Here is a 26901-nt window from a genome sequence, read left to right as displayed (position 1 = left end):
ACATGTCTGTCTGACTCGTTTACATAGAACAGCAATTGAAAAATACCACAGGCTGTAGGCAAGAATGCGTCCAGCGTGATAAAATGCGCATGCCTGTTTTGCCCCATACATAACTATTTTTGTGTTGAAGGGATCTGCTCTTACACAGTCTCTTTAGGAAAAATGTTTTAACTGTGACAAATCTAAATAGCTACATGTAGCCTATCGAAAATGAGTTTTTAAAGCACCATGGACAAACAGGAGCAGAATAATTCACTTTTAGAATGTCCTTAATCTCTTAAACAACCATCAGCCTGGTCTGAGCATTATCTGAACTCGAATGTGCCCTTATTTCAACATCTCTGCACTATATGAGTTTCAGAGCCCTGCATGGACTTATCCTACCCCAACCGACCCTCTATTAAGTCATCAAAAGGCCCTCGGCAATGTACCTCTATATGTTTCCCAAGATATATGAAAGTGGAAACTTCACTTTGTTTCCTTGGGACACTGATCCCACTGACCAGTCTTTCTGTTATCCTTCAGCCAACAAATGCTTCTCAGAGTATTTTTAGGACTGTCTTAATACCCAAACACCTGCCCCAGTCTGTAAATTTCAAGGTACTTAGCCAAGTGGTTAAACATAATAAGATGATACCTTAAAATAAGACAAGTCTTTAACTATACCCTGGTCTCTTTTCACAGTTTCTTTTCTGAAGCAGTTCTTCATAAAATAGTAGGACTATTATTAGAAACAAGACTACATTAACATGCTGTTTTAGTATGCAAAAGATACTGTAACTTAAGTGGGGAAAATATCATTTTATTTAAGATGTCAGCAAAAGTGTTGTTTTCCTTCCTTAACATGGTTTGTGTGTCACTAAGTGCTGTTTTGCCATTATAGTCCAAGTATGTGTGTAAGAGAGGGTGAGATGTAGTTTGATGTTTTAGGCTCAGACTATGTAACATATCACTCAGATAGTATTTATGGCTAAATTATTCTTGGAAAATGATGTCCTACAATCATAAAAGCCATATACAGAAGAGCTTTATAGAGATTCTTATCTCATGTTTAAGACAGAAAGACCCCCATTATGTGCAGGTCATTTCATGTTACCATTCACACTCAAAGCAAGAGCGTATCCTTATGACTTTACTTCTACATCAGTCTTTTTCCATTTGTGGTGACATACTAGATTCACTGTGGCATCCTGGGAATAAACAGTCCCCAAATGACTTTTAAATGAAATTGAAATATAAATAGTTTAAATACCTTGAAGGACTGCAACTTCAATCAAGCCATCAACACAATTTGGGAATAAAGAACTAAAGAAGGTGTCAGAGGTGCAGACAACAGTTTGTGTTTTGGAAAACAAATATCTGAGATGATACAAGAAAATATCCGAGTCCTATTTTACTCAAATAAATCAATCAAATTATACATTTAAAATGATTAAATAAAAATAAATATAATAATATTTTGCATTATATATTTTTTTGTGACATTAGATTCATGATATTTATACAAATAAATAAAATAATTATATACTATTTCAATTGTAAAGTATTTATCCGTCATAGTAGTACTCGTTTGGTAATGCTTTTAATTTTAGATGATTTTAATAAAATAAAATAAAAAAATCATCATCTATTTTTGTATAAAAAAATGGTACGGTGTTATGGTAATGAGAATCAACACTGAAAACTATGGAAATAGTAAAAGTAAAATATCTGGATCTGTTACGGTAAGAAAGTTGGGGGGTAAAAATGTCTCATTACCGCAATGTTTAAATTGTAAAGTATTTATTCATCATAGTAATACTCTCTTGGTGCTGCATTTCATTTTTCACTAAATGTTTAATGTAATACTGTAAAGAAAAAAAAGATTGTTTTGTGGTATTGAGAATCACCATTAAAAACAATGGAATAGTACAAGTTAAATGGATGTGTTACGGTAATGAGAATTGGGAGTAAATTGTGATTAAGTGTCCTGAAAATAATGTCAAAATGAAAAAAAGTTCTAAATATAGCCTTAATTTTCTTCATTCAAAATATAATTTGTATATTTTATTTTGTATTGATTTGGGGTGAAATATGACCAGGATATTTTCTTGACAGGTTTCGATAATCTAACAAAATATAAGAGTGTGTTGCCCACCATCAGGTTGTTTTTGTAACTCACTGAGAAATAGTAATACTAGTGTGTATTTTAAAAAAGACATTTCTGTAGATGTGCGCTGATTCTTGGCAGGAAGAAATGTCTTTGTTCAACTTTTATTAAACTGTTTATATGAGAGTTATTTTGGTTTAGTCCACAATCCCTCATATAACACATTTACAGTGACAGGCTGCACAGAGATGAGAGAGAAAATGTTAGCTGAGAACCTTTAATTTTCTCCAGTCCAGCTAATACAAATCAAACAGTTCATATTTCACTGTAAGAAATGAATGGAACAGTCTAATGGGCATGATTAGCTTTTCTTTTCTCCCATCTGGTCCAGACAACTACTAGGGGGTGATAAGGAAAACTGTTGTTTCCATAAAGAGGACATTGTTTATGTTTGGCTGTTCTCTTGGCAAAGTTTTTTCTCTGGGTGACTGGCGGTTTATCTCTGGTGATCTTGTAATCTAAGAGACCAACTTAGTTTATGGCACATCCAATCCCATGACCATCCATGGTGAGATGGAAAAAGGGTCTGCCCTTGCATTGGATACATGATTATCTGAGGCTGATGACCCTTGGGAGGGCAGCAACACTGTCCATTCCCAAAAAGGGGGCAAGTGCATATGATAAAATACACAGTAGAGAGAATGGGATAATTTTGTCAGTTGGCTATGTATCAACATTGCTTTAAAATACAAACAGAATGTTTTTAGAGAAAAAGTTACAGTAAAAAAAGCAGTAATGATAATATGGCATTTCTTCTACTTTGCAAAAAAAAAAAAAATAGTATTTTTGACTTGTTTTTCAGTAAAAAAAAAAAATTGCTTCTCATGTAAATGCATCTTGTTTTAAGGATGGTTAGGAATGTTTACTGCACAACAAGACAAAAATATACAATCAAAACAAGTTTACGAATTAACCTTATGCCCAACCCTCTAAATTGATCAAATTCACGCTTCAAAGATCACTGTATCGAGGCTCTGCTAATGACTCTTCGGAAGCTTCTGAAGGGAGGTCACACATCTCATGTCTACAGAGGATTATGGAATGAAAGACAGAGAAAAATCTGCATAGACCATCTTCAGACGTGCATGCAGAACTACATTCAATACAAACTGATGCAGGCCATTTCTGGATCTTTTCATACTGTATGTAGACAGTGCCTTATTTGAACCTTCTGTGTAATATTTAAACAGTTAAAGTACTTATTTAAAGGTATAATTTACACCAAAATTTTCTAAATGTAATTCATTATTCAACAGTTAGCTGGTTATCATATCTGCATTAGCCCCTGCTGGTAGATGCTGGAACTACACCCTATGATGGCATAAAACCTGTTTCTCCATTGATAGGCATACTACAATTCTGAGGAAATTAAAATTTTTCCAAAAAAGATTTAAATTGCAATTATTACATTTAAGTGCGTCGTTTTCCAGTGACAGATATTTTTTGAAGGGCTCTTCAAAGCGGGAAATGGACTTATATTTCTTTTACAGTTAAAGACACATCCCTGGCTGAAGACTCTTGATGCAGGAACCAGCCAAAACACTGAGAATTCATTCTCAGTGACTAACTTGACCTTGTAAGTAAGTCTCTCAAGATCTCACCCTTTGATACCATCTGAGGAGGTCTTGGACATTGTGGTGTATATATAGAGAGGATTAACCAGTACCATACGGAAACAAATGTATTCAGGACAGCAAATGGAGCGTGGCAGAGGTGCAACTTTACCCCACTGCAAATTGTGACCTGCAAAACATACATATCAAGGGGGTGAGGACACACATATACACTTGCAGTGTATCCAGGCTTGCTCACTTCCACTCATACATGTCAGTGAAATCAAATGCGTTGTTATTTATCACTTGAGGAATGATCAGACCCATGTGCCACTAATAATAAACTTAATAAGTTATATCGCTTACAGTAAGCTTTCATGGGTTGAGTTTGTATACAACATATATTACAATAAAGATTCTAACATCTACTCAACCCCCATGTTGTCAGAAACCCATTTGATTTTCCTTTCCATGTAACACAAAAGCAGAATGTCCAAGCTGCTCTTTTCCATGCATTTTGTTCTTTGGCTTTATAAGATTTACAAGAATAGACTGGAAAACTTAATAGACTGGAAATAGCCTACTTAAGGGTATTTTTTGTCACTTTTGGTGCTTGACAGCCCTAATTCTTTTATTTTCTTTCTTAGCATGGAAAAGAGCATTTTGGCCAATGAAAATGAAAACAAAGAGAACAATTAGAGGGTAAGAAGTTTTTTGTCATCGTTCCATTTTTTGGCAAAGTAAGCCTTTTTATAGAGCCCAATGATCTGGTTCCAGAAGTAAAAATCCCATAAATATTTTTCCATCTGGGAAGTGATTATAAACAATAACCAATAAACCTTTAAAGACAGACATACTGCTCTGTGAGCTTTGAGGTTGTTAATCGATGGTATATGCTCCTTCTGAAGCCATTAGTCTGCGCTATTTCAACTTAAAACTAAAAAATAGTGCTTAGTAGTAGAATTTCTGGTGAAGAACTACATTACCCATGATCCTGAAAAGAGATACACCAATATGTGAATCGTGGCAAAAGAGCCCAGCAGCGACCACCCTTCCCATTTTTAAATATTGCGATATTTTGCTAAATACATTAAATATACAGTATATTGATTTTATTATTAAAATCTACAACTTTAATCAATGGTTTTATATTTTTACATGATTTTTATTTTGATTACATCATTTGCAATGCTTCATGGGATTGTAGCTCATTACCAAATTAAAGAAAATGTGTAATGTTATGATTCACTCAATGCTGGTTGCTTTGGTTCATGGCTTAGAAATTGTTTTTGTTTGTTTTTTGACATTCCTATTACAAAAAATTAAAATAAATGGGAAAAACCAAGATGGCTGACACTGTGGACAGGCACTGTTGAGTTCTATTACATGGCTCTCTGGAATACTTTATTCTGAGTGGTCAAATGTCATATCCTGTGGTGAAATATGTTTGTACAATGACGTTAAATTGTATAATTGACCATTGTCACAGGCAAACGATTTCCTACATAGCGGCCCTATAACCACATTGAGGGTATAACAGTCACACAGATGGACTTGGAAGAAGTTAGCCTTGCGCTGGTGATCAAGCTTCTTTCTGGATTGTGAACTTAATATGCCCTGGGATAAGGAGTCTCATGTTTTGCTGTTGGTACCCAGTACATAGATGTGAAGCATTCCACTGCTGCAAGCTGTTTGCAATGAGAGATCAGGGCTGATGGAGGTGGTCTCTCAGCACAGGGACAGACAGATTTTTGAACACCAGTGTATTTCTACTGTAAAGCCTATGTGACCGCAGCCCCCTCAGGGCAGAAATAATGATGTTAGGAGAGGAATCCTTTGTTTCTTTTATTTGGAACTGATTTAATACCAGTCCTATGGCGATTTTTAAAGGTTTTAAAACCAAGTGGAATGCTATCTACAAGATCGTCTGTGATGTTTTTCAACTTTGTAAACGTGCTAGTCTTTGACCTTTACCCTTAATCATGCACGAGTGCCATGTTTTTAGATGAAAACAACACTTTTAAAAACACGTCAAGTCTGTGTTCTGCTTTATTTGTTGCGTTGCATCTACTGTAGCTATTTTTGTGCAAAAACACAATTGTAGCTTTATTTTGTCCAGCAGGTATACATTTTAATGCCTCTGCATTGTGTGCATGCTCCGAAAGACAAAGGTGAGGCAGAACGGATAAAATACATCTAATTTGTACTAAAATATAAGAACCTAAGAACTGTATAGAGCTGTAAAGTTTTTCATGTTGTTTTGGCTGTCTGAGTCTTGTTGTTGAGAGGCTAGATAGCAATATTTTGTGTTTGGTTTTGCGTGCATCATATACATCACCTAGATATCAATTTTATGTGTGTGTTTACATCTGGAAGATATATTTTTTAGGTTATTTGCTCTTCTGCATTAGGTCTAAAAGACGTTTCCTCTCAGTTGTCAATAAGACATTCAGTAGATGTCTTTAAAACTTTTATGATTAAGAATGTTTGTAAATCTGATCTTTTTGTTTCAAAGTGTTTTTATTGATTTTTACAATATAAATCACACTTAACAATCCCCCAACACTCACCATCAAATCACCAGAGTAGCGTCCATGCTGTCCATTAATTCAGATAAGAATTGTAAGTAGAAGAACCGAGCATATGAACATGACTACATACATCAACCTTCAAATGAAAATAAAAACAGATACAAGTACACACTCAATAATAGGGCATTATTTAAGTAGACTTATCAACACAGTCAATAAAAGGGCACCACATCTTTAAAAATCTAACTTTACAAGAACTTAATGAGTACCTAATTTTTTAAGGCAGAGACAAGACATCATAGCTCCAATCCATTGAGTTTGAGTGGGTGGAGAGGGATCTTTCCACTTTAATAGTATTGCTCTTCATGCTAACATTGATGCTGACATCCATGACTCCTCTGGAGCAACTATGAATAATGCCACCAGAGGTTCTGGCTCTAATCTGTGCTGAAGAACCGTTGAAAGGGTGTGAAATATCAATCGGCAGTAATTTAGGGCATGTCCAGAACATGTGAATTAATGATCCCTCAGCACATTGACATCTATTGCACATGGGGCTAGTACCAGAAAACATTTGAGCTAGTTTAACATTGGATATATGAGCTCTGTGTACTTCTTTAAACTGTATAAGTGCCGAGCACACATTGACAATGAGTGGACCTGTTTAAGAACACAGTTCCATGTATCTTCAGAAAGTGGTCTGTCAAGGTCTTTCTCCCAAGCTCTCTTAATGTTATCTAGAGAGGAAGATGCCAGATTGGTCATTAAGTTATAAATAATGGAAATGGAGCCCTTGGCTAATATGTTACATGTCAGGAAGGAGGGGAGCCAAAAGTTGTTGAGAGGAGGGAGGTGGGGTGTGTTCGCTGCCTTTTCTGCACATTTACATATAAGCATTCATTTCCATGTCCACCCAAGATGGTTTATTGGGCAAAAGGTAATAATGCCACCAATAAAATTAAAATTAGGTAAGGACATACCACCATTGCATCTAGACCTCTGAAGGTATACTTTACGTAGGTGGGGGTGCTTACCATTCCAAATAACAGAATCCAAAGATTTAAAAAATGACAAAGGGTGAAAAAGATAAAGAAGTTTAGGGAGCACCACCATTAATTAATGCACCCAATAATAGATATCTTTAAAGGAGACAATTTAGAAAGATCTTTCTTAATCAGTTCAAGAAGCATGCCAAAATTATGTTTAAAAAGATGCTTATGATGGCGAGTGATACAGATCCCAAGGTAAGTGAACTTATTTTTGACTAGTTTCAATGGGATATTGGAATACTGTAGTTGCATGTCTAATCCTTGTTAATTGGGAAAAATTCACTCTTGTGCAGATTAAGCCTGTAACCAGAAAACCGACCACAATTCTCAAGCAAAGATAGAGCTGCGAGTAAAGGAGTTTGTGGATTAGAGATAAAAAGGAATAAATCATCTGCATATAGAGTTACTTTATTTACGGCCTCACCCCGGGTAATTCCAGTAATCTGCTGACTCTCGCGTAGGGCAATTGCTAAAGGCTCAATAGCTAGAGCAAATAGTAGTGGACTTAGTGGACAGCACTGTCGAGTTCCATGGTTAATTAAATGGCTTAGAGTGCAGACCATTGGTCAGGACTACTGCAGAGGGAGCACTATAAAGTAATTTAATCCACAAAAGAAAGACCGGACCAAATCCGAATTTTTCCAAAACTAAAAAAAGGTACTCAAACTCCACCCTGTCAAACGCCTTCTCGCCATCCAAATAAACAACACATTCTGGAATGGCCTGATGCTGAGAGTATACCACATTAAGTAAGCGGCGGATATTAAAAAATGATTGACGATTCATTACAAACCCCGTTTGATCTGGGGAAATGATAGTGGGACTTCAAGTCTTGAGGCAAGCACCTTCGCAAAAATTTTTATATCGCAGTTAAGCAAAGAAATCGGCCTATATGACGCACAATCTAAAGGGTCTTTATCCTTTTTAAGTAATAAAGAGATACAAGCTTGATTTAGCATTGGGGGAAGAGTCCCAGTCTTAAAAGACTCAGAAAAAAAAACAGATGTCAAAAAGGGAGCAAGCTGAACAGAGAATCTTTTAAAGAACTCTGATAGAAAACCGTCAGGTCCTGGGGATTTACCAGATTGTAGGGAAGAGATAGCAGTCGCCACTTCCTCCTGAGAAATAAGCACTTCTAAAAGGTTCCAAACATCAGAGGATAAAGTGGGGACATTTATTCGGCCGAGAAAAACTTAAATGTCCCCCCGCAGAGAGGAATCAGATGTATACAAAGTAGAATAAATGTCTCTAAACCTGTCATTAATAGTACTTTGATCGGTTGTGACATCCCCATTATCTAGACGAAGACCACTTATATTTTGCTTTGCTCAGAGCCCACGCAGCTGACTGGCCAATACTTTCCCAGATTTCTCCCCACTTTCATAAAAAACACTCCTATTTCTCCTCAGAAGACCCTCAATCTCATTGGTTGAAAGCAAGTCAAGCTCTAACTTCAGTTTAAGATGTCTCTTATCCAGGTCTGGCGTGGGAGACCTAGCGTATTGTTCATCCAAACTAGAAATCTCATTAGCAAGAAAAATGAGCTTTTCTTTAGAAAGCTTTCTTTTATTAGCGTCATAAGAAATATTTAGGCCTCTTATATATTTACATTTATGCATTTGGCAGATGCTTTTATCCAAAGCGACTTACAGTGCACATATTGCAGGGACAATACCCCCAGAGCAACCTGGAGTTAAGTGCCTTGCTCAAGGACACAATGGTGGTGGCTGTGGGGATCGAACAAGCCCTTATATGCCTTAAGGGCCTCCCACACTATTGAATCTGAAATGTCAGCTGATTTATTGATGCTTAGAGAAAAAAAATTTGGTCAGCAGCGAAGGAAACAAAATTCTTAACCGACAAGAGCAAAGTATTAAAACGGCAGTATCGCCTAGAAGAAGGCATGTTTAGAAAGGTCAGGTCAAGAGCAAGAGGAGCATGGTCCCCATTCAAGTCTACAGAGCGGCCATCGTCACACTCTAAGAGGCGCTGCTGTGAGCCATCAAGAATTCTTTGGCCTCATCCACGGATGCTAGCAGCTTTTGCTCACCTTCTTTGGTCAAGATCCTCAACTTTGTGGGGAAAATAAGGGATGGCTTGAATCCAAGATTGTAAATCTCTGTCATTACCCCATGATATTGAACAGAACCTCTGGACTGTAGTCATCGTAGATGGCAATCTGTTTACCACGGTCTCTCACGGGCCTCTCGTATCACCACCTCCTTAATCTGGTACAGATGAAAAGGAACTATTATCGCTCTCGACTTCCATCCCTTTTTCGGCTTAGATATCAGAGCCCGATGAGCCCTGTCAAACTCGGGGGGAGTCGGCAAAATCTGTTCTCCCATAATTTCCAACAGGATCTCGGAAAATAACACTGTGAGCCCCTCGGACTCTGGTAAGCCAATGATCCTGATATTATTACGCCGACTGCGGCCCTCCAAGTCCATTGTTTTGCCATTGAGCTTAGCGTAGTTCTAAGTTAGTTCACCACATACAGCTTCCAGAGAGTGGATTTGTTCGCTGATGAGGACTGCGTTGGATTCCAATGGTGCTTTTAGTGGTCCATGGTCTGACACCACAGTCTGGATGAGGTCAAGTTTTGCCTCTATAGATGACAAGGCAGTTTTAAAATCAGCAAAGAGAGCGGCTCTGTGATCTTCCGACATGCTAACCTCGCCATGAGCAGCGGACGTGTCGTCTTAAACAATGGTATTTTTCTTTGCTTCTTTGGCTGATTTATGTGCCGTTTTTCTGCTTCCTTAGTTATTAAACTTGTTATCCCATTATATTCTGAAAAATTAAACAGGCAGAGGATTATTAACTGATAACAAAACAAATCTGTACAGGAAGCACATGGCGTCTACTCCATTCGCATCCAGAATCGGAAGTGAAATCTGATCTTTTTAAGATTCTTAGCAGATTTTAATTAGATTGTGATGCTTTCCAGATGAAAAGATCTAAAACAGACATCTAGTAGACATACGTGTGCTATCTGGGTAAGCTAAAACTGTTGTAACGAGTCTCCCTAAATTCTTACCTTAAAAGAATAGTTCATCCAAAAATGAAAATGAAAATTGAAAGTTTTGTACACATTATGAATAATTGTACACAGTTATGAATCAACAACCATTTATAGTTACTGCTGAGCTCTACAAAGGGCAAAGATCTCAAAGAACACCATGAAATAACAAAAGTAGTGCATATAAATTGTTTGCTCTATTTCAAGCCTTCTGAAGGCTTTTTCTTAACAATTATGGGAAAAACTAAACATCTGGTCTCAGATCTGCTGGCAAGAGATGACTGTCCAAAATGGTCCTCCCCTCCCTCTGACCACAATGCATCTATCATTGCTTTCATCATGGGCTTAACTGTGATGTGGCCAGACAATATTTTCACACGAACAGCCTTCAAATTACTAAGGTGTCACTTTAGGAACTGCATTCCTCCTACGTGCATTTGAAGCTGTTGGCCAAGTTGTTATCTGAAGTTAAACTCCTTGATCATAAATAATTGAGAGGAGAGAAAGCAGACCAACTCCTCTGTAATTCATGTCATTCATGATAATATGAAAAACAAGCAGCTTTGGCAGAGGAATGTGATTCATTTGATGGCTTTGTTGTTTTTTGTTTTTCTACAGTTGCTGCGGGTGGCAGCCATAAATACAATAGTTGTGGGCTGGAAAGGGAGTTTCTCCCTAAGAAGCATTTTTTTCATGTTTAACTGACACAGCTGGAGAAAACGCAGACCTATATCTCATACAGGAAGGTTCATGTCCATAAATGAAGAACCACCACAAATGGGCCAAAAGGATGAATTCAGATGTGGCAAGAGATGACATTGATTATTCTCTTCCAGATGGCTTGAAATCCCTTCTTTACCTCAAAATGAGTGGAAAACAATCTAATAAAGTCTAAAAAACAAAACAACTGTTGCTCATTGATGTCAATCAGAAAACCCTCTAGCTATTTGATCAACATAGTAATCCTTTAAGTTCAAGTACCTCAGTGTTAAACACTTCTGTTTGGGTGGTGTGAAGTAAGAAGTGAGGTTCTTGGGAGAGAGTCAACAAGCACTTCCCGGCAGTGTGCTATGCTCTACATCCTCAAGATAAGAGATTCCTTAACAGCATCAGGGCCAGATGCAGGCCAGGAATTCTCCTGCACTGACTGGCCACATTTGAGTGGTTGCTGATACAAGACAAAGTTTTCAAGCTGTTCTGTTGTGATAAACCCACTTCTGAACTCTCTTCACCTTCAGAGAAAATAAAATATCTTAGTGCATTATTATTCTTAAAGGGGTATTCCGGGTTCAATAAAGGTTAAGCTCAAGCGACAGCATTATTGTATAAAGTTGATGCCCACAAAAATGTATTTCAACTAGTCCCTCTTCAACTAGTCCCCCAATGAATGAGGATACAGTGATATGAACAGTCATTTTATGGTTTGTTGACGTTACATCGTCATGACAATGAAGTTGTAAAACTGGCAATAACTTTACACAGAAAAGTTTAGTACGCGATTTCATCACACTAAAATCATGTTTCCACCACTAATATATATATATATATATATATATATATATATATATATATATATATATATAACTGGATTTTGTCAGTGAAGCCATGTCAGTGAAGCCACTGCGCCACATTGCTATGCTCAAACATCCCAATGTCCCTAATGACTTAATAGAAATCATCTAATTTCAGTGAGTAAACATTAGTCATTCAATCACCGATTTTATATCTGAAATCTGCATGCACATCCCTACAACGCAAATGTCCTACACATCTATTTATTTATTTATTTATTTATTTAAAGTTGGGAATTTTTCCTGTTTCTTGAAATCTCGAGTGAGTTATGTACATCAGCATCAAACAGTATCCATCTCTAACAAACTTCATCGGCGAACAGATCAGCTGAATGTAAACAAGTTCACTGAAACTGAGGTAAAATAGAAACAGACATTTTCAGAACATCGAAGTGTTTGTTCATGTTTTCATTAAAAAGTGGCTTGTTCTCGTGGTCACTTGAATAAGAGCACACTCTCTCTCTCCCTCTATAATCACATGCACAGCGGGCACGCTGAGATTGAGGGACAGACACGTAAAGCACTTATACCAGGGTTGTTGCTAGACATAAATCTCTACTGGGGCACAGGCCCCCACCATTATTCATATCGCTTTTTTTTTTCTTTCTTGAAAGCCTGCTGCGTGCAAGAAGTGTACAACACAATGCGCTATACAAAACCTTGCTTAACCACAATTCCTTCACTCCAACAACTACTGGGAAAGGTAAACATGTAGAGATATTAATCTTTATGAAATATTTATTTAAGTATCTTCAACATTCTGTACATGAACATTCTCAGCATGTTTTATAGTATAAAATACATACTATCAATGCATTCTTCTATATTACACATCAGGAAAACCTCTGTCAAGTAAGTCTATGGAATTGCATTATCCAACGTCAGGAAAAACGGCCTCAGACGAAACGGCTTTAGACAAAAAGTTTTCAGAATGAGCAGAGTTGGCAGCTAAACTGGCTGAGGTTTTTGCTAGCTTGTGATACTAGCTGAGATATCTCTAACTTTATAAAAGCAGAAGTGTTGTTTCTATAAATTAATAACTAGCTAGCTAACATAATTGGTGTAAGTTTAAACTGATGTTTGAAACTCATTAAGTTTAACTGCAACAACAACTCAAAACAGGCCAAACTATAGTCTTATATTTTTATTTCGCTAGGTAATTAGCACACAGCAGCCATAGTTACTGCCAACTGTTTATGTAGTGTCCTAAACTAGCGATGGCTAATTAAATGATTAATTTCATATCCAAAAGGTTGATTCATTGTTATCATACACAATCAAAGACAGGTGGTTTTCCTGAGACTTGATGTTTTCCTGAGACTTGATGTTTTTCTTCTGAGGTCTGAAACCTGACTCTGACGGCTGAGGATGTAGTTTGTTTATCAAGTCTTACCTCCCTCAAACGCATCTCTCCTTTCTGCTTTCCTGTCTCTGCTTCATGCAAATAATTTTCTGATGTCCATCTACAGGAGCCAATATTGTTTGAGTCAAAATAAGATCATTGGTATAATTTAGAAACTTGCTTTAATTTCATCATGTTTTCATAGCCTACCTCAATTCTGACTTGCGTGCCAACACCAGAGCTGGGTTGCACCAGATGTGGGTATGTTCTCATGTAAGTTAGGATGTAAAGTTCACAGGGGTGTTTTCACCTGTCAGTCACTGATGCTCTATGACAGTTTGGGCATACCAAGATGGCCACTCAAACACTTCCGGTGGCTTCACCTCCTTCTGGCAGTTTAACGTTGCATCAGTGATCCAGTTATATATATATATATATATATATATATATATATATATATATATATTATCAGTGTTGTACATGCATACTGTTTATGTCTTGTGGCTATACTTTTGAAACATTTAGTGTTTCAAAATTAAAAAAATGGCTCACTGTAACCTCGATTTTAGTTTTTTTTTAAAGAAAAGGAGGGGCAAGTCAAAATTAATCATCATTATGCCACAAATGCTGTCGATTGAGCTTAACTTCTATTGAACCCAGAATATTCCTTTAAAATTGCTATCTAAAATGATTATCTATCTATCTATCTATCTATCCATCCATCCCAATCCAGTACAGCCATGGTTGCTGGTCTGATCTGATTGGGTCGTAGATAGTGTCAAATGGGTCACTGACGAATAAGGTTGTCTGAGGTGATAAAAATAAGTGCCCATGTTGATATCATACATTTTTTAAAACATTTATAGTATTTTCCTTAAAAAAAGAGAAATTTGAAAAAAAAAAATCATTAATTAAAAACAAGTTTTCAAACATATTTTTCAAGGTAAAACATATTTTGGACAAATATAATGAATTTAGCTAAAGACAATAATTTTCATAAAAATATCAAAATATCTGATATTTTCTAAAAACGTCACACACAGTCATGAGGGTCTAAATGGGTTATCTCTGTTTTGTCACATGACAACACAATTGCTACCTACATGTTGGTTAAACCACCACTTGGTGGGTAAAACTTTTTCAAATATTAATAATATTTTTAAACAAAATAGTTTCACTGCAGATTTTATTAAATACATATTTATAAAATAATATTTCAGTCCACATATTCCAAAATTGAATTGGATTTTTAATAGATCAAGGAAGAAAAAAAATAAATAAATAAATAAAGAGCTTCATGTTATTGACCCAAATGCAAATAATATAATGCAACTAATCATACTATTAACCATTCAAGATAGCAAATTAACTAGGCTTATTAACTTTAAAAAAAGAAGCAAAAATGCTTCTCATATCATTTGTTGTCAACGTCAGAAGCTAAGAATAAACTAAATTAGTCACATGTCAACATGGAAAGGCTGTGTGACATGCTCTCAACCTTGAAAACCATGAACTATGCAAGGTAGAAAATACAACCCAGGCTAAATTAAATACAGGTTTGGTATTTTGTTGGATTGCAATTTATGTAATGTAAAATCTAAGCAAATCCAGTTTAGAAGCACCAGTCAACAGCACCTGTAGACAGACCACATTATTTTCCAGAAACAGAAACACAGTGAGGTTTCACTCATCTGAATACTCTTGTGAAATTGACATTTTTATATTTTGGCAGTTTAGCATGTGTGTTGGTATGTGTAGTTTGACGTTGACAAGACTCCATCAATATTTGCCAAGTTTTTCCATTCCTCAATGTCAGTAGGTGAAAACCATGGTAGCACTTGGAGCAAATCTTCCCATATATGGAGCTGTATGTTGAGAGAGCTGTCATGATGAGCTGTTCTGTTGAGATTACAGCTTCCTAAATGGTTTTGTTTCCATTTCACTGTGCTATTAAACTTCTAGGTATGTGCTCGTATGCACTATTGACTATGCATATGTCATATGCATCTGCAGACAAGACAAGACAAATCAAATAGGGCTAAATGAGGATACAGAACCGTTTACACTACATACATTTTTAAAGTAAACTTTTGTTGGCTTGTCTGTGGCACTGTGTGATTTAAAAAGCAAAAGCATGTAATAGCTGATGTAATTGAGTCCATTTAGTGAATTTTATGTTATTCAAAATGGGAAAAAAACATTTATTTAGCTTATTTAGCCCTCAGAGACCCACATTAACGCAAACTGTGTTAACAGAGACTCTGAATCACAACTGCAGCTTGTTTTGAATGAGACATACCAAAGGAACCCACACCTCTTGACAAGCTGTCAGCCCCGGTCCGTATTTGTGCAGATGTTACGACTGTTTTCATGTCAGTCTTGATGTGGGGTTCAATGAAGGTAATGAAATTGAGGCTTGGGTAAGAGGAACTCATCTAAAATGAACCGTTCAGCTGAACTTTACCAAACTTAGTCATAAAATCTGATCATGTGTCAGTTACCTTGCTTGTGATGTTTTATGAAAACTAGCATTCTGAGGGAGGGAGATTACAGTCAACAGTGGGGGAGTCCAATATCTTGTCAAATCTTTGAGGAGGAAACCGCTCTTGTGGCTCAGGATCTTCTGAAGAGATCAAAGATAATGTCTCTGCACATCAAGGGTCAGATTCTTTGAAAGATCTCCAATCAGATGACAGGAACACGGGTAAACTTAGAAGCCCCTTTTCTAAAATAAAATAACTGCATTTAATAAAACAGAAAATAAGAAAGTCAAACATACAGTATGAAATAGTCACTTTTTCAAAAGGTACTTGGAGGGCCTGGGTGGCTCAGCGAGTATTGACGCTGACTCCCACCCCTTAAGTCGCGAGTTCGAATCCAGGGTGCGCTGAGTGACTCCAGCCAGGTCTCCTAAGCAACCAAATTTGCCCGGTTGCTAGGGAGGGTAGAGTCACATGGGGTAACCTCCTCGTGGTTACTATAATGTGTGGTTCTCGCTCTTGGTGGGGCTCGTGGTGTGTTGTGCGTGTATGCCGCGGAGAATAGCATGGGCCTCCACACGCGCTACATCTCCACGGTAATGTGTTCAACAAGCCATGTGATAAGATGTGCGAATTGACAATCTCGGATGCGGAGGCAACTGAGATTCGTCCTCTGCCACCCGGATTGAGGTGAGTCACTACGCCAACACGAGGACTTGGGGCGCATTGGAAATTGGGCATTCCAAATTGGGGAGAAAATGGGGAAAAAAAGGTACTTAAGAGAACACCAAAAGGAGAACTGTGATTTTCTAGAGCATTATGCAACATACTTAACGTGTGCTCTTGCGTCTTGTTGGTAGCAAACTTAAGTACTCAAGGGGGCAACAGAGTTACCATACCTTAAAAAATGTGTGCCATAAAACTGGATGTGTTATTATTCAGGTAAGTTGCTGTAAATATATTGACTTTAACTTACTTTCTTAGCAATATTCTCTTCAAACTATTGCACCGCCATGACAGTAGTTGACTTGAAAGAGACAACTCACCACAGAAGCAGTCAGTTCATGCTAAAGTTCACTATAGTGCCCCTAGGGGTGATGCTGAGAATGCAGCATGCACTTGCATTGTGTTATGAATTGCGGTCTGACACATTTCGAAATGCAATGATGCACGAAGTCGAACTTGCGTAGACAGAAGTGCCTGCGTTCACATACTAGAGTATGAGTATGCTTCGGGCAATATTTATATACTGTTGAAATAGTACAGTTGTACATTCCAAACATACAACATAGCTTATGTGATTGGGTGATGAGTTTGTCCTCTATAATATCACTGATCCGGTCACTAATATGCTATTTAGCTGGTTCCTTGATCCATTGCAACTGTAGGCTGTGTTCAGAATAGCATACTACTATACTGTGGTACCTTTCTATATCTATTTAGCACAGTGTGCACATTTTCTATATCCGTTGATTATCCAGATGACCTGCTAGATTTGCCAAAATGTACAATATACAGTACACACAGTATGGAATACTATATCCCACAATTTTACATATCATCAATATTTAGTTGTGCTGTCAAAAGTAAAAAAAGAAATGCAAAATAACCTTTTTTTTTAATTTCCAAGATGGACTCCTCCTGCTAAATTAACCGGGCATCTTGGTGGGGTAACTAGGGTTTCCAAAAGTTCTGTATTACCTCGGGCATCCTGTAATGTGGCCGACATTAACAAATCCCGTACGTGATCGTCCCATCATTTTGTAGAAAGACCCCTTTTCAAAAATCTGGAATATGCTCCTGTTGGTGAAATGAGGGGGCCCTGTCTCATACTAAAGTGGTCAAAATAATCAAAAATTCCTTATTCGCATGGTGAAAAGTTGCCAACCCCAGAGATCACGTAGCACAACAATGTAGCATACTACTGTTTTAAATCCTTAACACTGCATAATACATTTTCTTTACTTAATAAAATTAAGCTGTGTATACATTATACTCAATAGTATGCAGTAAGCAATCAAAACTGCTGTTAAAACATGAAGGATTGAAGCTCTAGGGTGTCAATAAATATTTTGAAGTTCATACAGTGTATTCTAGGCTTCAACGGCAAACATTTCAAATTCGCCCCTGGACTGAAAAGAAACATGTTCTCTATCCTACTGTTCGGTTCATGCAGGTTCATTCAACGCCTCACAAAAGTGGGCTATTTGTCGAAACGAGAGAGACCTATTTCCTCTGCATATTTCCAGAAACTCAACAAGCCTTTGTTCACTGCTGATTATTCAGCTTGAGTACCGTCTGGGTGGGGAAAGCCACAGCCGTGAGACAGAAAAATAGTGAAAACACCTACTGCTGGATCGAGAGGTTTCCTTTCTCAGAATGAGACAGCAAGGTGTTGCATTACACCAAAGACTGATTTTGAAGGTTCGTTGGCACTGTTCCAGACTAGCACACATGAAGAAACAATGGTCTACCATTGGCAAATCAAGGCATTTGTCTCTGGAACTGGTCTTTTCAGCAGCATAATGCTCATTTATGTACTTGTTTGTCGGAATTTGATGGTGAGGTGTTGAAAGGCAGAAATGCTGGTCTAGAAACTCTTTGAACATGAGACGTGAGGACAGTCTGACATGCCACCCTGAGCAAAGGTTGTGTCATGAAGACGGAGGGTTAGAATGATGGATTGGCTTGGATGATTAAAAGTGTTCTTCAGCCCAGTGCCAGCTGTGAGGTGCTTTCTCTGGTATTTAGAAGTGTCCAACATTGGCTCCTGGTTATAAAGTGTGAGCTCAAGCTGACTCGTGAAATGCTGATGACTAGTTATATTATATTAACAGAGTAAACAGCAACAAATAAGGTCATAGAACAGATTGTGGACTAATGAAGTGGTACACACAGTGGCCTGGGAACTGAAAACCAAGACATACAGTATAACATTTACTGTGACTTCAACATTGTTTGTTTAAAAATATCAAACTTATCAGACCACGTGTCCTACTGTTGCATCCACCATGAGCAGGAAGTGGGAAATGGGAAGCTGACCATGATATTTTCTGTTTTATTCAGGATTATAAAAAGAATCTGACTGTGTTAACACAAAGGACACAACTTTGATAGACAGTTTTTTATGGAACATATTATAAAGTTGAATTGATCTGTTGTTTGATGTCCTACAGATCCCTACCTTTTATTTAATATTTATGAATTTGTTTCATTTTTAAATACTTTGTTTGGCAGTTTAACATTGTGTTAACATTGACCCCCATTGTGTAAAATATATATTTTGGTCTGTTCTCACCAAACTTTGATTGGATTGCTTTAGAAGACATGGATTTAAACCATAGTCATATGGATTACTTTTAAGCTGCCTTAAAGTGCTTTTTGGAGCTTCAAAGTTTTGGTCAACATTAGTCAATGAGATACTGTATTCTTCTAAAAATCTTTGTTTGTGTTCTGCAGACAAAAGATAGTCATGCATATCTGGGATGGCATAAGGGTGAGTAAATGATAGGAGAATTTACATTTTGGTGATCTATCCTTTTAAGTTCTTGCGCTGTGCATCGCAACTGTAGTTCCTGCTTTGTCAGTCTGCCCATTCAGAAAGCATACAGCAAGTTTGGCAGACAAAACTATTCTGTCACTGATTTTTCATGAGATTAGTCTGCACAGAGTGGGATAATTGAATTAAAGCCCATGCCACACCAGACCATTTTTTTAATGATTTTCATGTATGAGCTTCATTTACAAAATTGCCTGTCAGATGGAGGGAGATGAAGCACGCATGAGCGTCTGTCAATGGGAGGTTGTCAATCACTTGACTTCGGGACTCCCTGCTGAGATAATGGCTTCAAAAACTGAAAAAGCACATCAGGCTTGCTTGATAAAAATCTTTCTGTCACCGAGGCAGGCTCTTGTTTTCTCGTCAAGAGACCAATGAGTTCTTATTTTACTGAAGAACTGACAAGAAGTCAAGATGATCTGAATGTTTTCATCGCACTCAGCTGCATATAATCACAAATGCTAATTGTAATCCAAAGTGATTCTGTCACAAAGCATTTTTCCTGCCTTTTTCCTACACAAAAAAGATCAGAAAGAATCAGAAAGCACAGCCACAAAAAAGTTTTTATTGAACGTAATTTCTTTACTCACTGAAAGAAGCATCTTTCAATCATGCACTCTCACAAGGTAAAGTTATAAATTGCTTCCTAAGAGCATTTTCACACCTGGCTTGATTAGAGCATTTGTTTCAGAACCTGGTGCGTTTTCTCCCTTGTTCCGATTCGTATAGGCATATATGAACATGACAATCACACTCGGATCCGTACCAAAACAATTAACACCTGGATGGAGAAGAAATCTGTTGGTCAGCTCGTCACTGTAATTCATCATCAAAACGGCGATATAGCTTTTTGAAGGTTATATTATATCGATCATGATCGCCTCTCTCTTTTGGATGCTGGCAGAACAGACACAGGTAAGACGATGCCAGCAACATGTTGACAGATAAAAACATGGATTCCCCCTTTCAGCGTGTATGTGTGTGTGTGCAACAATGCGAGCGTGAGAGGGCGAGAGAGAGAGCGAGAGAGAGAGAGAGAGAGCTCCGTGACCAAATAATACAAAAGCACTAAAGATGGATAAAAATAATCACAACTGAAATTAACAGTTTTGGTCCATTTTGAAATATAACCTTGTGAAAACCAAACCATAAAGAAAATGTGACATTTTACTATTTTATTCCCTGATTCAGAACAACTCAAGCATGGTACAGGTCTGAAAACACCCTACATCTCTCTATAACAATTGTTTATGCTCACGCGTTACTCCTGTTGTCATTTCAATGTGCTCCACATGACAATGAATCAGAGAGAGAGAGTTGCAGAGAGTTGATATGTTTGTCACCCCTCCACCATTATGTATCGACGAGTTGTTTTGAGTCTGCTAGTGTGGCACCGGCTTAAACAGCAGTCCCACTTTTGCACACAGTATTTCAGTGCAAAAACATGCGTCTTATTCACTAACCACCCACAATCTCAGCGCGCGTGCGTGCGCACACACATACACGGGGCAGCTGTGGCTCAGGTGTTAGAGTGGGTTGTCCACTAATCGCAGGGTTGGTGGTTTGATTCCCGGCCCACATGACTCCACATGCCGAAGTGTCCTTGGGCAAAACACTGAACTCCAAGTTGCTCCCAATGGCAGGCTAGCGCCTTGCACGGCAGCTCTGCCACCATTGTTGTATGAATGTGTGTGTGAATGGGTGAATGAGACTAAGTGTAAAGCGCTTTGAATACTGCTAAGATTAAAAAGGCATATATAAGTGCAGACCATTTACCATTTACACACACACACACACACACACACACACACACACACACACACACACACACACACACACACACACACACACACACACACACAGCTAACTAAGACCAGATGTAAGTTCCCTGTTCCCTCAAAGGAGAGCTCAGACAATAAGCAGCCACCCAAGTAAGCATCCTTTAAGTCTCGCTACTCAGATGACACTATGATCCAGGACGTCAGACAATCATTTTCACGAACAAGCCTAAAATAGTCATGTGTACAGATCTACCACTGTCTACAGCTCCTTTTCAATCCACTATGCCTGCTGAGTTTACACTTTGAAAAGACATCCCACTCCAAGCAGATTCCTTGTTGTCAACACAAAGAAAACTGACTGTGTTTAAAAGCCAAGTTATTTGTAATGATCTCACTCATGCCTTTATCTAAGGTAGCACAAGCTTGAGGCAGACTCAATCCAGACCCAGTGGTAGTTTTAAAGTGTTAACTGCGGCGTTAACTCATTCATTCATTAAGAATGGAAACACTGTACAAAGCATACAAATGGGAGTTGTTTTTCATTCCTAGTAGAGAACATTGCTTAAAACAGCTGTGACAACAGAAAAGCACATTTTCTCTCTCTCTCTCTCTCTCTCTCTCTCTCTCTCTCTCTCTCTGTGTCTCTTCTACTTTGGGTACTGAATTCCACTTCAGAACTGATGTATCATTAAAGGAATTGTTAATGAACATTGTTCTAAACACATATGAATTAATATGGGACACAAAAAGAGATGTTAGTTAGAATGTTAAGGACTGGCAGTTTCAGTCCCCATTAACTTTCATTGTACTGTATAGGGGAAAAGAGCAGCGTCAAAGTTCTTCAAAAACGTCCTCTTTTGTGTTGCACAGAAGAAACATGCACTTTTTATTCATTTAATTTTTGGTAAATTTGTATTATTTATTTGTAAAATTATTTTAATGTTTGTACATTAATCTATCTAAAAAATTTTAAGATTCCCACAACCATGTACAAGGGTGACATTTTGTTCATGCAATGAAAACTTTTCTTATGTACACACACGAAAAAGTGTTTTAGTGAGTTAAGAATAGATGTAAATGGGGGAAATTGTTTTCCCTTTTCATGTCTTTAGTTTTCTTGGACCTAAATAATTTAGTAAAAAAGAAATGTGAATGATGAATAAAAGTGTATATAATTGTAAAAAAGAAACATTTATTCATATTAAATGATACAACTATTTTGAATGTAATATTTATTTATGCCTTCTGTGGAGTAATGGGCCAAATTACTAAAAATTAAAAAATTAAAATGTTAAAAGTTTATGTAACTATTAAAAAGAAATAAATATTCATATTAAAACATTAAATATTTTGAACGGAATATTAATTTCCTCATGCCTTCTATGGAGTAATGGGCCAAATTACTCAAACTGAAATAATTTTTTTAAAAAAGTGTATATATATATATGCATTAAATTACTTATTTAAATATTTATTTAATGATTTAATTCAGACTACTTTGGACTCCATAATTAATTAGGTAGGCTGATCCTCTCTAAATGAGATTTAACTGTGAAAAAAAAAAAACCCAAACAAACAGGAAAACTATTTTCATAATATAATATAATAATATAATATAAATTCCTACGTGTAACCTTCTCTGAGAAGAGCAGTCCTACTGATTGCATATTATACGTTTTTGAACAGCAGCTCAGTGAAGTGTAAATCATTGAAGCGTGTCAGAGAGAAACGCGACCGCTGCCCTCTCTGTGCCAGCGTCATTCCTGTGGGATACAACTAAAGCAAACTAAACCGAGTCTCAACGAGCCTCTAATTTCACAAAAATGTGTCTATCTGACAGGAAGGAGACTGTACTGCTTGTGCTGCTCATGCTAGCATCAGCAAGCACACATAGACACATAGCTGATACATATAGTAGATTTAATAAAGAGTAAAGGGTTTTATGTCTGTCTGTAAACATTGCTCAGCATGTGCCACATTATGCCAACCTTGTTGCACTGAAAAATGTTACAGGGTTGAATAAAAGTGCAAAAATGGCAAGCTAAGAGCCTTAGCTAGCAAATATCATCGCACAACACCATTTTACTCTCAGTTAATATTTTGTGCTTTTTAAAAGGCATGTTTGTATTCAGTTTAGAGTATGTTAGATGATCACACCTGATAAATAAGCACCTACATTACCTAATTTTCCAATTACATTCCAGTTGTTGTCTTTACCCTTCATGAATATGGCACAGGCAGAGGGCTGGGTCAGTGACTGTCAGCTGAAACAGAATAAAGCTCTGCATATGACTCTGTCCAACATAAACACCAACACACAATCATGAACACAAAATACAGCAAATGTAAGTTCATGGCTGGGCCAAATATGATTTGTGTGTGTATATTGGGTCAGAGAGTTCTCATCATTTACAAGGTTTCCCATCTTGTCTCAGATCAAGACTTTAAAGAATCCTGCCACCCAGCAGTCGACCTCCTCACATGACTGAGCAGAGCTGTGTGGTTTTCAGATGAGGTCCTCTCATGGCTCTCCTTATTTGGCCTTTATTTTAACACCATTCATGAAACTTTCAACCCAACCTTACAGAAAAATCATGGGTCATTCATATTATGCAGCACGATTTGAAAAATGCTTTTATTGTAATTTAAGGAAGCATTTTTATAAAAGCCATATGTTTACAACCCCAATTCTGAAGAAATTGTTACAAAAAGTGTGATTTGTAAATTATATTCACCCTTTGCTATATTGAAAGCACTACAACTACACATAAGATGATGTTATACCTTGTGAATTTCATTGTTTTAAAAAAATGTACAGTAATTTCAAATCAGATGATTGCAACACGCTCCAAAAACGTTGGGACAGTCGAGTGTTTACCACTGTGAAACATCACCATTTCATCTAATAACACTTATTAAGCATTTGGGCACTGAAGACACAAGTTTGTTAAGTTTAAAAAATGGATTTTCCCCCCACTCATCCATTATGCAGGTTTTCAGCTGCACAATTGTACGGAATCTTCATTGCTGTATTGTGCGCTTCATAATGCACCACACATTCTCAAATGGAGATGGTCAGGACTACTGTCAGGCCAATCTAGCACCCGCACTGTCTTTATTTGGCCACTATGTGGGACATCCCTGGAAAAGATGGTGTTTGATGGCAGTATATGCTGCTCCAAATTTTTTACATATCTGTCTGAATTAATGGTGCCCTCACCCATGCAATTGGCCCTGGCCCACCCCTGGCCCATACACACAGGCTTTTGGACCTGATGATGATAACAGCTTAAATGTGGACTCATCGGACCAAAAAACACAGTTCCACTGTTCTATTTACCATCTAAGATGAGACTGATCGCAGAGAAGGCAGCAGCGCTTCTGGACAGTGTTTATGTATGGCTTCTGCTTTGCATAGTAAAGTCTAAACTTGCGTCAGTGGATACATCAGCGAATGATGTTGACTAACAAAGGTTTACTAAAGTCCCATACCCATGTTCATGATATCCATTACAGATAAATTATATTTTTAAGACAGTGATGTCTGAGGGATCAGAGATCACGCACATTCATAAATGTTTTTCGTCTTGCCCTTTACGCACCAGGATTTGACCAGATTCCTTGAATCTTTTAACTATATTGTGCACTGTAGAGGGTGAAATTCAGAAAATACTTCCCATTTGTCTTTGGGGAACTTTGTTCTCAAAGTGCTGGATTATTTGCTGAAGCACCTCTTGACAAATTGACAAGTCTCGAATGATCCTTGCTCTTGATGGACTAGGCTGTTTTTGGAGGCTCCTTATATACTATGACACAATTCCATTTCACATCAACTTATTTCAACTCATCAAATGGTTATTAGTCTTAAATTGCCCTTGTCTCAACTTTTTTGGAGCGTGTTGCAATCATCTTATTTGAAATGTTTAAAAAAAAAATTGAAATTCACAAGGTAAAACATCATATAATGTGTAGTTGTTGTGCTTTCAATATAGCAAAGGCTGAATATAATTTACAAATCACTCCTTTTTGTTTTTATTAGTATTTTTTATACTGTCCCAACTTTTTCAGAATTGGGGTTGTGCATATTTTTATATTTGCAATTGTGAGAAATAAAGTCACTATTACGAGATATTGTCACAATATCAAAAATAGTTGCAATTGCGAGAAATATGTAATTACGAGATAGTCGCAATTACGAGATATAAGCTTGAAATTGCGAGGTATAAATGACCAATTCCGAGACATAAAATCGCAATTGCGTGAAATCAAGTCACAATTACAAGATATAAAGTCAGAATTGTGAGTTTATATCTCATAATTACAAAAAATAGTTGCAATTACCAGATATAAAGTCGCAAGAACAAGTTACAAACTCGACTGCGGATTTATTACTCAGTGTTATAGCTTAATAGTAGAAATGGGCCATATGACCACTGATCTAATATATATATATATACACACACACACATACTCACCTAAAGGATTATTAGGAACACCATACTAATACTGTGTTTGACCCCCTTTTGCCTTCAGAACTGCCTTAATTCTACGTGGCATTGATTCAACAAGGTGCTGAAAGCATTCTTTAGAAATGTTGGCCCATATTGATAGGATAGCATCTTGCAGTTGATGGAGATTTGTGGGATGCACATCCAGGGCACAAAGCTCTCATTCCACCACATCCCAAAGATGCTCTATTGGGTTGAGACCTGGTGACTGTGGGGGCCATTTTAGTACAGTGAACTCATTATCATGTTCAAGAAACCAATTTGAAATGATTCGAGCTTTGTGACATGGTGCATTATCCTGCTGGAAGTAGCCATCAGAGGATGGGTACATGGTGGCAATAAAGGGATGGACACGGTCAGAAACAATGCTCAGGAAGGCCGTGGCATTTAAACGATGCCCAATTGGCACTAAGGGGCCTAAAGTGTGCCAAGAAAACATCCCCCACACCATTACACCACCACCACCAGCCTGCACAGTGGTAACAAGGCATGATGGATCCATGTTCTCATTCTGTTTACGCCAAATTCTGACTCTACCATCTGAATGTCTCAACAGAAATCGAGACTCATCAGACCAGGCAACATTTTTCCAGTCTTCAACTGTCCAATTTTGGTGAGCTCTTGCAAATTGTAGCCTCTTTTTCCTATTTGTAGTGGAGATGAGTGGTATCCTGTGGGGTCTTCTGCTGTTGTAGCCCATCCGCCTCAAGGTTGTGCGTGTCGTGGCTTCACAAATGCTTTGCTGCATACCTCGGTTGTAACGAGTGATTATTTCAGGCAAAGTTGCTCTTCTATCAGCTTGAATCAGTCGGCCATTCTCCTCTGACCTCTAGCATCAACAAGGCATTTTCGCCCACAGGACTGCTGCATACTGGATGTTTTTCCCTTTTCACACCATTCTTTGTAAACCCTAGAAATGGTTGTGCGTGAAAATCCCAGTAACTGAGCAGATTGTAAAATACTCAGACCGGCCCGTCTGGCACCAACAACCATGCCACGCTCAAAATTGCTTAAATCACCTTTCTTTACCATTCTGACATTCAATTTGGAGTTCAGGAGATTGTCTTGACCAGGACCACACCCCTAAATGCATTGAAGCAACTGCCATGTGATTGGTTGATTAGATAATTGCATTAATGAGAAATTGAACAGGTGTTCCTAATAATCCTTTAGGTGAGTGTATATATAACATAGATCAGTGCATATGACACATTCAAGCCATTCTGCCAAGTGCTTGATACACTAAATCTCATGGATTCATGAAGAAGTTTTGAATGAATCTGACACAAGTCACAACATCATTTCATCTTACTCTGGTATGTCAAATGTGTGTGGTGTGCATTTGTAGTGGTTGAA

Source organism: Xyrauchen texanus, chromosome 49 (assembly GCF_025860055.1).
Source record: "Xyrauchen texanus isolate HMW12.3.18 chromosome 49, RBS_HiC_50CHRs, whole genome shotgun sequence".
Lineage (NCBI taxonomy): Eukaryota > Metazoa > Chordata > Actinopteri > Cypriniformes > Catostomidae > Xyrauchen > Xyrauchen texanus.
This window is presented reverse-complemented; position numbering follows the sequence as displayed.